This window comes from Arachis ipaensis, chromosome B2 (genome assembly GCF_059453495.1).
Source record: "Arachis ipaensis isolate K30076 ecotype BB chromosome B2, ASM5945349v1, whole genome shotgun sequence".
NCBI lineage: Eukaryota > Viridiplantae > Streptophyta > Magnoliopsida > Fabales > Fabaceae > Arachis > Arachis ipaensis.
The window spans coordinates 25,282,896-25,302,464 of NC_142437.1; the positions used below are offsets into that span (position 1 = coordinate 25,282,896).

Here is a 19,569-nt window from a genome sequence, read left to right on the forward strand (position 1 = left end):
AACTCAATTCCTTTGTTCAAGCTAATCCACCACCTCAAATGTAACCATCGACAGTAAGGTTTGTAGTTACATCACTCACCCATTACTGAATCTCGATAGCAATAACCACCTAGTAGTAGAAAGTAAAGCAGGAACAACTCAGTAAGAGGTGTATGTCATTGGAGGATGCAGCCGCATCTCCATAGTTTTAGACAAATAATGATAGCAAAAACAAGCCATTAAAACTGTTGTCATTTATATAAAGTCGATAGGCAACATCCATAAAGTAGACATATTCTGAAGCTTTCACTATTCTTGCTGTAATAGATAAATGTCCTACGATAAAAATCAATCATTTCAGTGCCATTTATATGTGGAATGAATGGATAAATTTTGTATAAATCATTTCTTTAATTTTTTCAGGTGAAGGGGTTTTAACTCATGAACAATCATTAGCATATTATGTTTCACATCTTGAGATAAGGCGCAATGCAATTGACTGTACATGAGATTATCAGTTCCATTGAGCTAGGATTTCTGGGAAGAAAGAAAACCTAGAGACATCACAAGCTAATCAAATCCATTTTGTTACTAAGCTGATATCAGCAGTTGTTCCAGTTTAAGCTTAACATCATTAATATGCCAAGCATAGTGTTAAGGCGACAGAGATATAAGAAACTTTTGGGAATTTCAAGGCCATTTTAGCAAGTTACTTTATTCTCTATAGATGTAAAATGGCAAAGCTTAACATAATAAAAGTATATAACTGCCCAAAATTATCAAAGCACAAATGGGATGCAAAAATAAAGTTTTAATTACCTGGTTGGCAAAACCATGAAGAATTTAATTTTTCACAACATAATATTTGAGGAGCCAGCTCAGTTAACCATAGGTAGTCAATGCTGCTTACATTCTGAACGACTTGCTATTAGTTTGAACAAGTTTATTAAAAATAATACACTTTGATTTTTGCCGGAATAATATAGAAGATGGGTGGATCTGCACCACCAGACCACTTGCCAAGGCCCTGCCATGTCGTGACAAAGCAGAAAGTTGTTTCCATAAAAATAAAATAAATATCTGAGTTGAACACTATATACAGTTGTCAATTAGAAAACAAGTCAAAATGCTAAAGAATAAATATATAAAATTCCACAGGAGTTTGAATTTAATAGAAGGAATAGACAACAACCTATATGTTCCCTCCTGCTGCTTTACGGCCGCATTGAGGAAAAAGGAAGCAGCAAGACATCTGCGGTACTGAAGCATATCATCTCCACAAGAAGCTAGATTCAGCCCCATTTGTTCAGCATGTACCCTAATTTGCCTGCAGTAGTTATCAGAAATGAGAATGCATAAAGAATATTTCAAGCAAGACAAGGTAAATTACATTTACCTTTACCCACATTTTTTGACCATTATGCACTCACCACCCCTGCATTGCACCAATTGTTTGTCTAAATAATATACTTAGATTCCTATATTAATGTAATTATTAAATCTTTATACATGTGCCTATACTTATATCTTAATACTTTTTATTTTGTTTAATTTTATTTTACTGAATTGAAATGACAAAAATGCCCTACATAACAATGTTAAAAGAAAAAGAGCTTTTGCCATTGTTCTTCCGTCTCTACAAGTTCTCCATGCATAAAGAGAGTGGAGTTAAAAATGACTTTATACAACCTATTTAATGTTATTTCAATTTAATGACACAAATAGAGGGGAGGTGAGTGCATACTACTCAAATAAAAGGATGGTGCCCGTAATTTGATAAATCTCAGGGGCTGTGAGTGTAATTTATCCTTAAAGATATGACGAATTTGAGACATTTAGATTTAAAATAACAACTACCTGTGGATGTCACGAGCATGTCTAAGAGAACGACTACTAATAAAATTATCCTTACACCACTTTTTTTGCTTTACCCATTTCTATTGATCTCCTCTCTAAGAAGTCATTAGATGCTCGATACACATTAATCAAAGTAATGTGGTCTCCCTCCGGACTAGAGAAGCATTTTATTGCAGTTCTTGCCTAGTAAAAAGATGAGAAAAATAGTAACTTCAATTGCATGCAAGGAATAGACAATGAATGATACCTATAATTATACTAACACTAGAATTTTCCTACAGAAATTCATTGCTTATTTTATATATCATTTATACACTATTTACACATTCTGTTAAATAGTCAATAGAGGGGTAGACTATGGAAGTATACAATCAATGATTAATATTCATATTTGTTTGCCGGATTAAATAAATTTTTGGTCCCTACGAAACACCTCTTATGTTTTGGTCCCTAAAATTTTTCTTCTGATTTTAGTCGAGCAAAATTAAAGTTATCTATTTTAGTCCTAATTTGTTCTGTTAAGTGCTGAACTGGTAGGTTAAATGCTGATGTAGCAAGACATATCACATCAGCAAGCAAACTAATTATAGGTACTTAAATAACTAACTTTAAAATTTTACTAAACGAAAACCAAAAGAAGTATAAGGACAGAAGGAAAAAAAGACAAGCATTTGACCAAAATCCTTTTAAGCTTCGTTTTTCATAGTGACATCAAAAGAGAATATAACAGATATGCAGTAGAATCATAATTCATTATTCAAACCTCTACTTTTTTTTTTCCCGGGGAGCATAAAATATGGTTTCCACAGATAGCATTGCTACGGTTATCAACATGTCCTCTAAGCAGTTATATTGACTAGCTAAGATAAGAGCTTTAGAATAAACAGGGTCCAAGGACAGCCGAGCCATTTGATGCCCAACAGGATCAGAGAGCTGACAGTCATCTGTTAGAGCACCTAGTGAAAATAGCTGTTCTAATGATTTGATAATCGCTGTCCGGTTTTTTGGCAAATTCAGATTAAAGAATCTGATAGATATAAAACTGCATTTACAAAAAATGGAATGTAATGCCGTTTGGTCTAAAAAATGCCCCATCTGAATTTCAAAAAATAATGAATGATATTTTTAACCCATATTCAAATTTTGCGATCGTTTACATAGATGATGTCTTAATCTTCTCACAAACTTTAGAAGAACATTTCAAACATGTTAAAACTTTTATGTACATCATCCAGAAAAAGGGGCTTGCAAACAAAAATTCGTTTTCTTGGTCATATGATTTCCCAAGGAACAATAACTCCTATCGAAAGATCGATTTTGTTTGCAGAAAAATTCCCAGACTATATCCTTGACAAACCTCAACTCCAGAGGTTCCTAGGATGTCTCAATTATGTCTCCGATTTCATCCCAAATCTTAACAATCTCATTAAGCCTCTTCATGATAGGCTTAAGAAAAATCCCCCACCATGGACGGACAAACATTCTGAAATCATCAGATTTCTCAATACTAAAGTTCGCAATCTTCCTTGTCTATACCTACCTGTTCCCCATGCATTCAAAATCATTGAAACAGATGCATCTGACCTAGGATATGGTGGTATCTTGAAACAAAAACTGCATTGTAAAGAATGTATCATTTCATTCACATCAAAGCATTGGAATAGTACTCAACAAAGCTATTCCACCATCAAAAAAGAAATTTTAGCCATCGTTTTGTGTATCACAAAATTTCAGTCTGATTTACTCAATCAAAAATTTTTAGTCCGAGTTGATTGCAAATTGGCCAAAGAAGTTTTACAAAATGATGTTAAAAACCTCGCATCAAAACAAAATTTTGCCAGATGGCAAGCCATTTTAAGTGTTTTTGATTTTGATATTGAGCACATCAAGGGTAACTCAAATTCTCCCCCTGACTTTCTCACACGTGAATATTTGCAGGGAGACAAGCAAGGATACGATAATGCCTAAAAAGGCAACTTTAGCCTCTACTAGAGGCAGAGGCGTTCGCCTAGCCCTACCTGGGCCAATCAGAAAATCAAGTTCCAGCACTCCAACTGGGTCATCTACCCAACAATCTACTCAACAATCCATTCAACCCGCAAACAACCAAGCCAAACAGACTAAGGCAGACTACGCCTTCCCAATCGAAACCCTCTTGGCCTTACAAGACCAAGGTCTCACTAAAATTAACAAAAAATCTTAGGCTGACATTTGCAGTGAGTCAGATGAAGAAATTGACTTAACTCAACTGATATCCCAAGTAGCCAATCAAAAAATAGTCATACAAAAACCAAAAGAAAAGGCTATTGTCCAAACACCCCAAACATCCTCAATCACTACCAAAACACAAAAACCCAAACCAATTACATGTCCACAAACAAATCCTCAAACATTATCCATATGGAGCCTGAATTTTGGGATAGTTCGCCAAACAAAGTCATCCCAAAGATTTTTCCTACTGGATTCCACTTCAGGCCATTGGCACCCAACAAAACCCGCCAATTTTATGAATTCATCTTAATAGATACTGACTCAATATCTATTAAATATTACAAGGACAAAACCAATCCTGATTTTATAACCCATTCAACTATCCAAATCCTCAGAATTTTGTCCCCAAAGCAATTTGGAAACAATCTAAATAAAACTCAAAAATTTTCTCAAAATTATGACCCAATAGGTTTTAATTATTGGGACTACATGGAAGCCTAGACTAAAGTATTTTGGTTTCAAAATACTCAGTACAGATATTCATGGTTAATCTATTTTAAAAAAAACCCATTATATTTTCCCAAATTGGTTCTACCAATGGTGGGACTTTGATGGGAAGCAGAAGCTGGTGAATTAAAAATTTATTAAAATGGTTACGTTGCAAGTATAGTTCTTAACTCACCGAAAATCTGCCTATCAATTTAGAAATATGTCACAGAGAGTTTAATTTAAAATTACTGGGAGTTTTAAGTCCCAGGTCGTCTCCCAACAAGTTGCAGAAAAGTGTGTTGTTTTATTTAAATTGAGGAATTTTAAATAATATAAATAAAAGCCTTGATTGGGAATTGATTGGTTGGAATCTCTATCATTGATGGTGTGATTGTAAGATTAATTTATAATTAGTGGTTGTTCTGTTTGGTTATCCTTTACTGGTAAGGGAAAGTCAAACAAGTGGGAATGCCAAATCTGTTCACAAGTTGCAACCCACTTAGTTCAAAGGGATTGGCGTCGGTGACAGGATAGCAATCCAACATTTAACCCAATTACAAATTTTCTTTCAATTCTTCCAACTCAAGAGTTCCTTTTAATCAACTCCCCATCAAGTAAGGAAACTACTCACGCATTGTAAATAAAGAATCCATGGCACATGAAAGGGAATTAAAAGAAGACATGATTATTGGAGTTGAAATTAAATTAAAGAGAAATAATCCTTGCATTAATTAATCATAAAAGTATCTGAATGACAAAATTGAACATAACAAAGAACATGGAAGAATAAAACCAAGTTAAGAGAACAAACTAGAATGATGAAGTCTTGATGAGGAAATAACTCTTCTCAATGTTCCAATGCTAAGGCCAATTGAAAACTAATATTCTAAAAAAACTAGAGAGAAAAACCTAGGAGAGTGAAAAACTAGATCTAAAAACTACTGAATGAATGTGTGTTGTTTCTGCATATTTTCTGACTCTAGTCTGCTGTTCCGGGCCGAAAACTGGGCCGAAATAAGGTTCAAAATCGCCCCCATCGAATTCTGCAGATTATGCAGATCGCGCATGTCACGCGATCGCGTCGTCCATGCGGACGCGTCGCTTGCGCTTTTTCCTCTCCACGCGTTCGCGTCGTCCACGCTACCGCGTCGCTTGCGCTTTTTAATCCGCACGGCCGCACAAGCCATGCGGCCGCGTCACTGCGATTTGTGCTCCTTCGCGCGGTCGCGTGAGCCATGCGACCGCGTCACTTCTCGCTGGTTATCTCCTCAAATTCTTGTGTTCCTTCCATTTTTGCTAGCTTCCTCTCCAATCTCCATCTCATTCATGCCCTATAAAGCCTGAAACACTTGACACACAGATCACGGCATCAAATGGAATAAAGGAGAATTAAAAATAAAAAATTAAAGTCTCTAGGAAGCAATTTTCAAACATGTACTGAATTTAGGAAGGAAATCTAAATGCATGCTAAATTGATGAATAAGTGGGTAAGGATCATGATAAAACCACACAATTAAACACAATATAAACCATAAAATAGTGGTTTATCAGACTTCTTTGGGCCAATCTCAGAAATTCTACCCTCACCTACGGATGAAGGGTATAAACTTTTTCAATCAAAATTTAACAGTCAGGAAACATGTGTTCCTGTAGTGTTAAAATTTTTCTCAATTTTTTCATTGGCATGGGTATTTTTCTGGCAATACAAATATGCAAAACCAGACCACCCCAAATCATTTTCAATCCTGCAAAGGCATGGTTACGTGAAATGGTGGTCTCAATTTGATTCATCAATGGCCTATCCAGAAAAGGTCAGAGAATGGTTCAAAAACAATCCCGATAGTCAGAAGATTTCAGATCCAGAAACGGCTTCGTTTCTCAATCAGAAAGCCCAAATTGCTGTAGCCCTCGCAGGAGCTCAATCAAAAGAAACTCTAGCGAAACATCTTCAGCAAATCATGCAAATGATCCAAGAAGATAAAAAACACAAAGAAGATCCTACTTCATCAGCAGAATCCTCAAGCGGTTATAATCAAAATGAAGATGACTGCTTTGTAATCCACCTAGGAGAGGATTAGTCTTTAATCTCGAAATTTATGTACTCACGAAAATCAAAATTGTATCAACTTGTACTGTAGAAATAATACTGGTTAACATCACCTGTACTGTAGAAATAGTAGAATCTTCAATTATAAAAGGAGGCCTCGTTCTCATTGTGAGGCACCCTTCAGTTTTACAAAAACATAGAGAGAGGTTAGAGAGAGAAGCTCTGAGAGTTCTCTTATAAGCTCTCCAGCTCTTCTTCTTTCCCCTTCTTCTTTTTCAATCTTATTCAATAAAATCATATCCAGTTCTTCAATTTCGTGTTTTTTATTTTAATCTTTCTGCATCTGCATATGTGTGTAGACTACCGCCACATCTAACTTCATAACTAACTTGCATATGCGTGCGGACTACCGTTGCATCTAACTTCATATTTACTTTCTTGTATCTGCATCTGCATCCTTACATCTGGCATTTACTTTTTTATTTAGACCTTCTTCCCCTTTCCCTCCTTGATCCGCTTTGGGCCATCTGGTATCATTGCCCTCCTTTGGTTCAGAAAGAATATATATATATATATATATATATATATATATATTATAACTAAACTATCACTCAAATTTTTGAATATGGGGTTTTTAACTCTTTTTTTTATAATCTCTTAAATCCATAGCCACCAGGAGTTCTTACGTTCGGATCTTATCACCTTCAAGAACATCGTCAAATTAGCTTTACTTCCCAATCTCAAGGGTCTTACTGCTACAGTCCCTTTAAGTGATAAGATTAAACAGCCTGTACTTCCAAATTTAAAGCATTGTTTCATATGTATAGAAAATAAGAACATGAACAGTAAATAAGAACATGAACAATAAGTAAAGTTCCAGATCCATGAATTTCAGAGATAGTTTAATGATAATAGTAATATTCCTACTTCCCTGACCCTGAAAGAGGCTACTTCAGTTCAACAGTACAATACATGATACAGCTTACAAGAGATCAAAACAAATTTCAAAAGCTCACTAACGAGGGATGCCAGAAGAATAATTCACTAATATATTATCAAAGAGATAAGAAATTACATCTAGTCAAACAGAAATTTTTATTTACCTCATGTATGTTTCCAAATAGTGGTCATTGTACCAAGATTGTAGTATAATGTGCATCACAGTGCAAACAACCATATATATTATTCTCAGGTTGCACTATGATAATAAGTGGAATGGACCATTAAAACTCATTTTTACTACCTTAGAAAGTGGTTGTGGTTGATGTTATATTGAATAGAATAGAATGTTTGGATTCAGAAAGTTATTTTTTTCTTCCAAAATTAATCACAAAACTCCACCTTCTTTATTTATTTATTTATCAAAAGCTAAAATATTGAGGTGATGTGCATCTTGATTCCTGAAATTGGTTGGATGGGTCAATTTGATCCCCAGCTTTTCAAAATGACCAACTACATGTCCCACTTTTAGAAACAACAAAACTTTCGTCTCATCCGTTAGGGTAATGCTGAAGTGAACATTTAAATGCCACTCCCGTACTATAATGATTTTTTTAATGTGTAACACTTCTTAAGAAAGGGAGAATTCTATCATTGTGCCACCAAAAATCATATGTTAAAAATTAAGAAGATTCACCATAGACATATCTAAAAAAAATGCTACGACAAATAATTATCAGCAAAAATGGAGCACATAAAGACTGATAAATATGTAAATGTAGGGAAATAATAAAACCAAAATGCTGACAAGTTTCTCACCGTGAAGGTTTTTCAATAAAATCAAACCCTATTATGTCATTGATAAACCACTATTTTATGGTTTATCTTGTGTTGAATTGAGTGATTTTTATCAGATTCTTCCTACACTTATTCATGTGAATTATGTGATTTTACAATTCCTTCCCAATTTGATTCTACGGTTGAAAGACTTGCTTACTAAGCCTTTAAATTGTGTATTTTTAATCCCCCTTTAAACCATTCGATGCTGTGATCCGTGCGTTAAGTGTTTTCAGGTTATATAGGGCAGGAATGGCTTAAAGGATGGAGAGGAAGCTTGCATAAATGGAAGGAGCACAAGAATTGAAGGAGACAACCAGCGAAGAGCGACGCGTGCGCGTACCTGACGCGTGCGCGTGATTTGGAGATCTGCACAGCGACGCGTGCGCATACCTAACGCATACGCGTGACACGCGAAGAGGACCATCGACGCGTACGCGTAACTTACGTGTATGCGTGACATGCGCCACGTACAGAACGCATCAGAAATCGCTGGGGGCAATTTCGGGCCGAGTTTTGACCCAGTTTTCGGCCCAGAAATGCAGACTAGAGCTAGGGAACAGCAGAGACTCAAGAGACATTCATTCATTCGTGCATTCTTAGAAGTTTTAGTTTTAAGTTTTGAATCTGGAGAGAAAACTACTTCCTCCAGGGTTTTCCATAGTTATATACCTTTTCCTAGTTTTATGCTCTTGAGTTGGATATTGAAGAATTATTACCTATGTGAAGATTTAGTATTATAGTTTGTTTTCTTATTCCTTTCCTTATTTTATTTATCATTCATGTCATTCAGAATTATTTATGAATATTTGGAATTTTGAATCTATTAATGCAAAGAACATCTTTTCCCTTTATTGTTTATTTAATTGCTTTCAATTAGTTTAATTATCATGCTTTCTTTCTACCTTTCGAATATGTATGTGAAATTGGTATCCATGTCAATAGAGTAGACTTCTAACTTGACTTGGGAGTAGATTAAAAGGAGACCCTTGAGTTGGAATACTCAAGAGTCAGTAACTAATTGCTTATTGTTGGCCTGATGCCTGCTTTGAAGTCACTAACACTAATCCTTCCCAAGGGAGAGGGTTAGGACTAGTGAATAGAAGTTGGCTGAACTACTTGACTTTCCCTTATTCGGTAAGGGTTAACTAGGTAGAAACAAAGATCAATTATTAATTGATCTTGGGAAATTCCAACAAAAATAGAACTTCCGATTAATCTCCTCCCAGTCAAGGCTTTTTATTATAATTAATTAAATCTCTTGCTCAATTTATTTACTTTAATTTTAGCCTCCAACTTCAAATCTCTCAGAAACCTCCTGATCAATAATTAGCACTCTCTTAGCAACTCGTTGGGAGACAACCTGGGATTCATACTCCCAGTATTTTATTCTTATATTGTGACAACCCTTTTTAAATTGATACGCGGAATCTTCGTTGGTTAAGGACTATACTAGCAACATCAGTTCATTATAAATTCTTAATCGACGATTTTCCGCCACGTCAGTCATCAACACCCAAGGCCTTAAGCTGCAAAATCACATTAGATAGGTTGCACCGCTTAATCTCTGGCTTTGTCGAATCCTCAAGCTTCTCGAATTCACTTTTTAGATATAGACAAAAGCATTTTCCAGGTCCTTCACACCCTGCACGGCCACTGAACAACAAAGCTAACAATCAGTTTGTTCGTACTTAATGAAGAATTCCATGTATATGTTAATTTCAGTAAGATTGTTTAGCAATAGTAACTATGCAAATGACATCATTCATTATAACCAACATATGATATGTAAGAACAGCTACACATAAAATCACAATTAAAGAATGAGCTATGATACAGAAAAGAAAGTTCAAGACTTGAAAAGGCATCATAAAGATAAAAGAAATAAAAGGTTACATCACTCAGTTTAATTTCATTTTCTGATAAAATATATAACAAGCTTTATAATAAAGAGATTCCCAATGGACATGCAAAGCAAAAAAAAACACGTGACAAAAACAAATTGAAAAATATACAAAAAACAATATGCCAGATTTGCATCTAAAAAGTCTTTGTTCAGCAATGCCGTGTGATATGAGAAAAATGTTTTCTACACTAAACTACATTAACACTGGAAAGACTGACATCCTCGGTTAAACAGAGAAAAACTTGTTGGGTTTTTGTTGACTAAATTAAAGCAACAATCAACATTAAGCACACTAAAACAGAATCTTGCACCATACCTTTTTTGCAGTGCCTGGGATTTGGATGTAGGTACTATAATCAAGGATTCCATGTCTTTTCCAGAATTATAAGAACGTGCTTTGACAAAGCCAGGATCTATTACATACTTTACTCCAGGAATTGTTACTGATGTCTCAGCAATATTAGTTGCCAATATCACCTAATAAAGAAACAGAAAGATAACTTGAATGCAACTAAAAGCAAGTGAGTACCCATTCGATTATTATTTAAAATTTGCATCAAATCTCATTAAATAGGTGGATGCCCATTTATTTTTTACAAAATAAAAAAAATTATAGTGTTCATAGGGATTATGTCTAGCTGAGCTGAAATTTACCAAATCATAGGAGGTAGTTGTTATGGAAATGCTGGTAGCACTTACAGTGAACCTTACTTGAAAATAGATTATATATGAATTTAAAAGCATGTGCATAAGCATATTCAACTCTAAAATGAGGCCACCGGCATTTTACTTTAAATTGTAGATATGGTCAAAGAAAAACAGAATGCCTCATGATATTTAATAGAAACGTAGACCAAATATATCAGTGATTTTAAATATTTGAATCCAATTTTACAAACGTCTAACTTAAATATATTTTTCTTTTAGTTTTACTGAATCAGTTGAGAGATAGAGCAAATGAAAGATGAATGCAAAATAGTCTTCTTTTGGATGGCATGTGTAAAATATATCCACAGGAAATTGTCTCCCTTGGATGTGAACAGATTTGGCACTGCCAAAATACTCGGAGAAAGTGCGAGCATCAATACTAGAAGACATAATTATTAGCTTCAATGGAGGATACTTTTCGTGGTTATCCTTTTTAAGAAAATTGCTGCTCTGATCGCCGTATTCTTTCTCCAGTGATATGCCAGCATTCACATTCTTTTTTCCAAAGTTAAAGCTCTGATCATCAGCAACAGATCTTGATTGAGCAGATTGTACATTTTTTAGCAAGGCCAGCAAGACATCAGTGTGGACAGTTCTCTCATGTACTTCATCAAAAATTATAATAGAATACTCGAAAAGATATGGATCCAACAATGCTTCCCTATAAGCATAAAGAAACACATCAGCTATCCTATACAAAAAGCTGCACTTACAATCTGCAGAAAACAAATATTTCAAATTGAAATCTCTTTAGCTACTTCAAATCATATACAACTAAAATCCTTGTCAAAGAGGGCAATTTGTGAAGAACGTGGTTTGGTTAACCCATTCTTAAAAAAACAACATAAAACAAATGGCAGAGAGACACCACCAAAGCAAATCATAATTTCTTTCGTATTTCAGTATTGAGAAGAGCAACAAATTCTAATTGGCCAAGTTCCCAGTAAAAGTCTCACAAAATGAATCTTACTGGAAAATGAAAAAAGATATCCAAACATCCATGTTACACGTATACCTTAGAAGCAATCCATCTGTCATATATTTAATTCTTGTTGAGCTGGAAGTAGTATCATCAAATCTAACAAAGTAACTAACTTTCTGGCCCAACTCAACACCACATTCTTCAGCAACCCATTTTGCAACTGTAATGGCAGCTACACGTCTCGATTGAGTTATCCCAATCACTTTTTCATCACGGAAAAATCCAGCACCAAACAGGAACTGTGGAATCTCTACATAGTAAAATGGAATAAATAGAACATGGTGAAAATTTGCTATGCTTAAAAGCCTTTTTTCCTTTATTTTTATAGAAAAACTAAATAATGAATTATATAAAAAATAAGATGTGACCTACGTGTGGTTTTTCCACATCCTGTTTCTCCAATGATAATCAAAATATCATTCTTTTGGACCTCTTCAATGAGTCTTTTCTCAACTACAAGAGTACACAATGACGACAACAAGCATAATCCGAATTATCATAACACAAGCCAAAAATAACTAGGAAAAACATAACAAGGAAGAAAGATATAAAATCAAGCTCAGCCAAAACCAGAAGCTATTGGGAAAGACTTCCTCTGCTGTGCTATCTTTTGCCTCCTGAAAAAGGAAACTATAAATGTTAAAATACAACGAAAACACTAAAATTACAATCAAGTTTATCCTCCCCTCCTCCTCCCCACCCCTCCCTCCTTTCTCTTTTTCCAAAGTGATTACAAAGGTGATTCTTTCATTCTTGGGTTTGGAGGAAATAATGAAACTTAACATGTATTGCAGAAATCCATACCATGCAGAGAATTCAGTTTGAAGATTCTGTTTTGTAAATTTTCCAGTAGAACAAGGGTCATGGCTTCTCTTAGCCATGGAAGACATTTCAACAAATCCAAAACTGTTAATTTGGGGATGCGATAGTGGCTACCACTGAGATTTCAAAGACTTGCTGCAAAAGAACAACAAAGAGGATACCGAGTTAGGGCCTATCTGATATATTCTGCTATCCAACTATGAAACAATTACAACAGATCTCTAGTTAGGTCTCAAACAATGATCTTCCATAACAAAATCTTACTATGAATCGTGAATCATACTCTCTCTTAAATATTAAGTCAAGATGGAAAAAGCACTTCAGTCAAAGCAGCAATGCCGGAAAATTGCATAAGATGATTGATATTTTGATAAATATAAGTAACTGTTATATTATCAGTATAATGTAATTTACATAGCATACACATATAAATATAAATATACATACATATATGTACAGATTTTTAGAAATATGATATTATGCATAGTTGTTAAAACTGAACCGGTGATCAAACTGGTCAGACTACTAGGTTTGAAATACATATCTTCACCAACAATTTAACAACAATCAAGTCTCACTTTCTAAAAATAACTAATACGAAAATAGACATAAAATTAGTCAATACTACAATAATATTTTAATTTAACACAATAACAGTGACAATCAATTAGGCAATTAGCAATCAATTCCAACTAAGCAATTAACAATCACACTATAGGAACGGAGCCTATTAACAATTAACAATCAAATAGGCAATTAATCAATTCTAACATAATCTAATAGAAATTAACAATCAATTTTAACACAGCCTATTATCTAATTCTAATCACACTATCACATTGACAATCTATTAGGCAATTAACAATCACATTGTAGCAACGAAGACTATTAACAATTAACAATCAATTCTAACAAGAGTCTATTAGCAATTCACAATTAATTCTAACAAATAAAATATGAATAAGGACCAAGTTTCTAAAAACTGGATTGGTCATCAAACCGCTCTAGCTACTAGTTCAATAGTTTACTGGCCCAACTAGTTCAACCGTGATTCAACCGAAAAACCGTCTTATAACAAAAATAAATTATAAATAAATACCTTACATCATAATTATAGCTAGTACAATTGAATCATAAAACATAAAACATCACATCACTATAAAAATCACAAAACACAACAGCACAATTAATCAATAATCATATAATCTAACCACAACTAAGTCATCAAGACAGTCACAATACAACACATTACTGTATAAAAATCACAAAACACAACATCATCACAATAAAGCAGCCATAGTTAATCAATAATCAATAATCAATTAATCATTCAATAATTTCAATTTAAAACACAATTAAGTCATCAAGTCAATCACAATCAAAATACAATTGAGTCACAAAACACAGCAGTACATAATTATATATAAAAAAATAAAACAGCAGTACAATTTTAATAAAGACTAACAAGGTTAACGAGTGAATTAAATCAACTAATCCTTCAATGATTCAATCCAACAACGACAAACAACAACAACAAAGCCTTGTCCCACTAAGTGGGGTTGGCTACATGAATCAAACGACGTCATTGTGCTCTGTCATGTATCATGTCTACAGAGAGACCGTTTACATGTAGATCTCGTTTGACCACCTCATGGATGGTCTTCTTAGGTCTTCCTCTGCCTTTCGCTCCTTGTCCATCTTCCATCTCATCCACCCTCCTGACTGGATGTTCTATCGGTCTTCTTCTCACATGTCCAAACCACTTGAGATGCGATTCAACCATCTTTTCCACAATGGGTGCTACTCCAACTCTCTCGCTTATATCTTCATTCCTTATTTTTTTCTAATTGCGTATGACCACTCATCCATCTCAACATCTTCATCTCTTCCACACTCAGTCCAAACTAAGAAAACAAAGTAGCAAATGTACAATATAGCATCAGAGCAGAGCTAACCATTCAATGATTCAAATTTCAATCTGAGTACTACTAGCAGAATCCCAAACAAAAATCAATATTTTGAGCAAAGAAAGAAAAAGAATAGAAAACGAAAATTAAAATCAATGAAGGTTATTGCCTTCGTTCTAAGCAGTCTGAGCAAACAATACAATTCAATTACAATATCACAACAATCCACAGCAACTCACTCCAACCAGTAATCTCAATAGTCAAAATTATTCAAAATTGTTCAACAATTATTCAAGATTTTACGGGTCTTCGCGGTGCTGTTTGTTTCGATTATTTAGGAAAAAGTTATCCGATCCAATCGTTTGTTAAAACTGCGGTTTGGTTTGGTTCGATTTTTTGCCAAAACCATCCAAACCAAACCAAACCAATTAAAATCAGTTTAGTTTGGTTTGGTTTGTTTGGTTTTTTCAATTAATTCAAACAAAAACCTACCGTACAATTTCACAAAGTCATAACATTGAAATTATGCAACATAATAAGTCAACAACTAATATTTCCAAGTCAATAATCAATAAGCCAACAACTATTTCACAAAGTTATAACATTGTAGATTAAACAATAGTCAAATAAAATAGATTAACAAGAAGTTTCAGCAACAAAAAAAATAGATTAAACAATAATCAAATATATTGAACAAATAGTCGATAACAATTTACAAATTTCCAACAAGTACTCAACAAAAGTTTCAAGCAATAAAATAAAATAGATTGAACAAATACTCAATAACAATTTCCAAGTTTTCAGCAACAACAAATACTCAACATATAACAACATGCAATATCTTAGAACCTAGGATCACTCAATGGCACGGGGTCTCATCTTAGTTGGTCACTGACAATTAATTGAGCTTCTTTTATCAAAGCAAATCTAATTTCTAAGAGTACTAAATAAAGAATAAAAGGAAGCCAATAGAAATAAAAAAAGCAAACTGTTGATTCAAATCATTGGTGATAACCCAATCTTCCATCTCTCCCAATGATAATTATTGTCCTTGTTCACATTGGCTCAGAACAAAAATAGATCAAAACCAATCATCATAACAAATTGAAAATCATCATAATCAAAATTAGAAAATCAGTACCAATTAGAAGTCGGAAGGAAAAAAAAGTTCAGAAAAAATCAAGAACCAACACCAAGGGATCAATTCTAGACGCAGGCAAATAGTGTAGGGAGGACGACCCGGCGGGGCTGGATGGCGAAAATAGGAACTACGCGGACACGGCGGCTGCTGTGCGTGGAGGATGATGACAGCTCCTCGTGCGTGGAGAGACAAGGTGTGGAGGAGCGGTGGCTACTGTGCGTGGAGGACGACGACGAAGGGAGGAAGAGAAAGGGTCACGTCGAGGAAGGGAGGAAGAGAAAGAAAGGACTGCACCGAGGAAGGGAGAAGCGCGACGAGGAGGGGCCGCCGCGAGGGTTCTGTCCAGCAACGTCAGGAGCTGAGAGGATGACAGCTCTGTGGAAGGTGGAGGAGGAGTTTTCGGCACTGTTGTGGTTTGTGGGCTGATCGTGTGTGGAGAGTGGAGAGGGTGGAGAGAGTTACTGAATGACATAGGAAGGTTGCGAGAACCAGACCGGTCAATGAACCGGTAAGACAACTGGTTCACTGGTTCAGTGATTCGACCAAGGTTCGACGTGTAAAACAAATTCATTCGCATTACACTATACACATTTACTTTCTTTACCTTTCACCTCCTCCTTTTATCTTTTTATTTGTAAAATACCTCGAACACTGTTGTTAGCAATTTATTATGATGAAAAAATAGTATTTGATCGTAATGGATCTGTTCTATTTAATTTTCTTGAACCTATATTTATTGACATATTACCAGATGTGAAATGTCTAGCAACGCTGAGTAATCTTGTTTTGCATGCTATTGGTCAGCAATACAGAAAGCGAGTGAAAAAAATTTACTACAGATATGCAATAAAAGCAGATGCTACTTTTTATTATAAAAGTATTATTTTAATAAATATCAATTAATGGTAATTTTGTTCTGCTGATAGCGTTATTTTTATTTGTTTGGTATCAATATTAGTTACGTTATGATGATGACATAAAATTAATCAAGGGTTGACACAATCATTTTTTTTTTGAATTTATATTTTGAAATTATTTGTTTATCTGGTTAATCTATGTGAAGGGAGTTCTTCAGATATTGGTGATGACACCCAGTGAAGTAGGACTGTGAGAAGGAACATTAGGAGATTGATGATTGATCTAAACATGTCACCCAATGATAGCAATGATGGGTCAAATCATGAAGATCCGAATATAGAGGATATATGGCAAGCAAATGGTGAAAGCTATGAGAGCTCTACAATTAGAGACCCAATGATCGATCTATATCTAATTAATCCTGAATCCAATAGTATAAGGAGGTAGAAGCTAAACTAGTTGATATACTTGATGATGATGAGAAGGATGATGTTGAGATGAACTACTTCACATACTCGTAACTCGCACTGCCGCAATCTTCTATTTTCCAATCAAATAATCGTCTCCCTCAATTTATCACGTTGAATGTAATAAACAAACAATTAAATTATAAATATCTATTCTAATCTATTCTAAAAATATTTTTTAATAATTAAAAATTACTCTATATTATTATCAATTCTAAAATTATAAAATGTTATAAAAATATATTTATTTTTATAACAATTAATAATTATTTTTACATAACATTAATCTAACTATTCATATATTACTAATTTAACTATTCCTAAATATTTATTTCCATAATCATTAATATTTTTTTACATAATAATAATTTAATTATTCAAATAATATTATTACAACATTATATAAACAAAATAAATAAATATAACAAAAATATTAAACAAAAATAAGAACGAAGACAAGGAAACTAACCTGATTAACGGTGGGAGAGGAAATTGATAGAGTTGACAGAGGGAATTGAGAGAAAATTTTAGAAAAAGAAACTAAAAATTGAAATGCGGAGAAGGAAGTATAAATGTATGCAATTTGTCGGAGTGGTTTAACCTTAGATTCTCTTTGTACTGAATATTTTTTTTATCACTAAATTATATTATACTTTATTATTTTATATGTTAATTATTAATTATATAATAAAAAATGCATAATAATTTTTTAGATATTATCTTGATTTTATATTTATTTATATATATTTAAATTAATTATATTTTTTATTATTCATAACTATTTATATAAATATTATTAAATATGTATAAATAAAAAATATTAAATATTTTTATTAATTATAATATTATTATTTTTATGATTATATGATATTTATTAATATTATTTTTTAATAAATATATATAGTATATAATAATATAATAAATATAAAAATACTTTAATATAAAAATAAAAATAAAAAATTTTTATTATGAAAAAATACTAGAATTTTATATACTTAATTAATAATAACTGAATTATAATTTATTGATTATAATTTGTTAAAATTTTTAATTGTTTTTAAAATATTAGTTAAAATATGTATTTTAAATTCTAATTTTAGATTTTTGTTTATTTTATATTTTTTATTTACATAAGACCAGTTCTATCGTTTAACTAATAATCTATCGGTTGAACTAATAAATTAGTGAACCAATAGCTTCGATCACCAATTCAATTCTTACAACTATGCACCGAATCACTACTCACTAAGCGAACTGCATGCAAATTTATAATTCGCCAAGTAACTAGACGAACATAAGCAATCATTATATAGTTCACTTAAATATTAGGCGAATTGTGACAAATCCAAACAGAAAAAAAAGAATCCTCGTATTTAAAGTCAGATTAATTTTTGTTTAAATAATATTTTTTAATTTATTCTTAAAAAACATTTCTTCCATAGACCCATAGTGGTTCTTTTTATTTAGGTTGTGTTCAAGCTTCCAATTATGATGGAAGAACTTGAGATTGTGTTATTGATGATGATGATGATGTCTTTATTTTTATTTCATTGTTTTCAAAATTTAGAATTAAAATAAATAGGTTTCAATATTAGTAACTTTTGTAAAAAAAAAACTTACCTACCTTTTGACCGTCTTTCATTTTTTAGGAGTTGTATGTTAAATTAGTGAAAGAGTTATATGTCTTATATTAAAATAGTCAGAATTCGAATTGTTATTAATGTTGGGTTGTTTTGGATAGGATCAAGAGTTTCTAAAAGATAATGATATCAATTAACATTGGCTGAAATGAGCAGAAAAAATTATGAAAGATTTTGTTTCACTGCAAATAACGTCATTTTGACAACGTAGATATAGAGAGTTTAATCCCTGTCCATTTTATATTACCCAACTAAGTATATAATGAACACGTCAGCAACGTGCCAAGTCAGAGTGCTAACATGAGGTCTGTCTTTTCCGTCAAAATTTGACAGAAAAACGGTTATAGAAACTATGTTGTATCATCGAAGTAGGGAATAGAAGTCGAAGTGGATATTTTTTTTCATTTTTATTACTTTCAGTACTAAAAGTAAAAATATACAGCAGAGATGTATAAAGATAGCAGATATAACATTTCTAAGAAAACTAATAAACAAAAAAATAAATGTAATTTTAGATTCAGCACATTAGAAACTTCATAACCTAAAGATGACGCAACATGTTCAATCATATGCCCACGTCCAATCTAGTTGATTCTTCAAAACTGGTGGGCAAGGTTTAAAATGTAATATATATATATATGCAATCAATTAAAGAAAATTGTGTTGAAATACAAAATATTGAGAATTGTATTCATTCTCTTTTTCTACGTTTCTGCTTTTTTTTTTTTTGTTTATAAAATATAAAAAGTTATAAGTTCTTGTAAACAAATTACAAATAA

The 19,569-nt window shown here is 33.0% G+C and overlaps 1 pseudogene; it reads right to left on the reverse strand.

Moving 5' to 3' along the window:
- Positions 1-187: 187 nt before the first annotated feature.
- Positions 188-12,836, reverse strand: LOC107627049 (pre-mRNA-splicing factor ATP-dependent RNA helicase DEAH10-like; annotated as a pseudogene).
- Between the last annotated feature and the right edge of the window lie 6,733 nt (positions 12,837-19,569).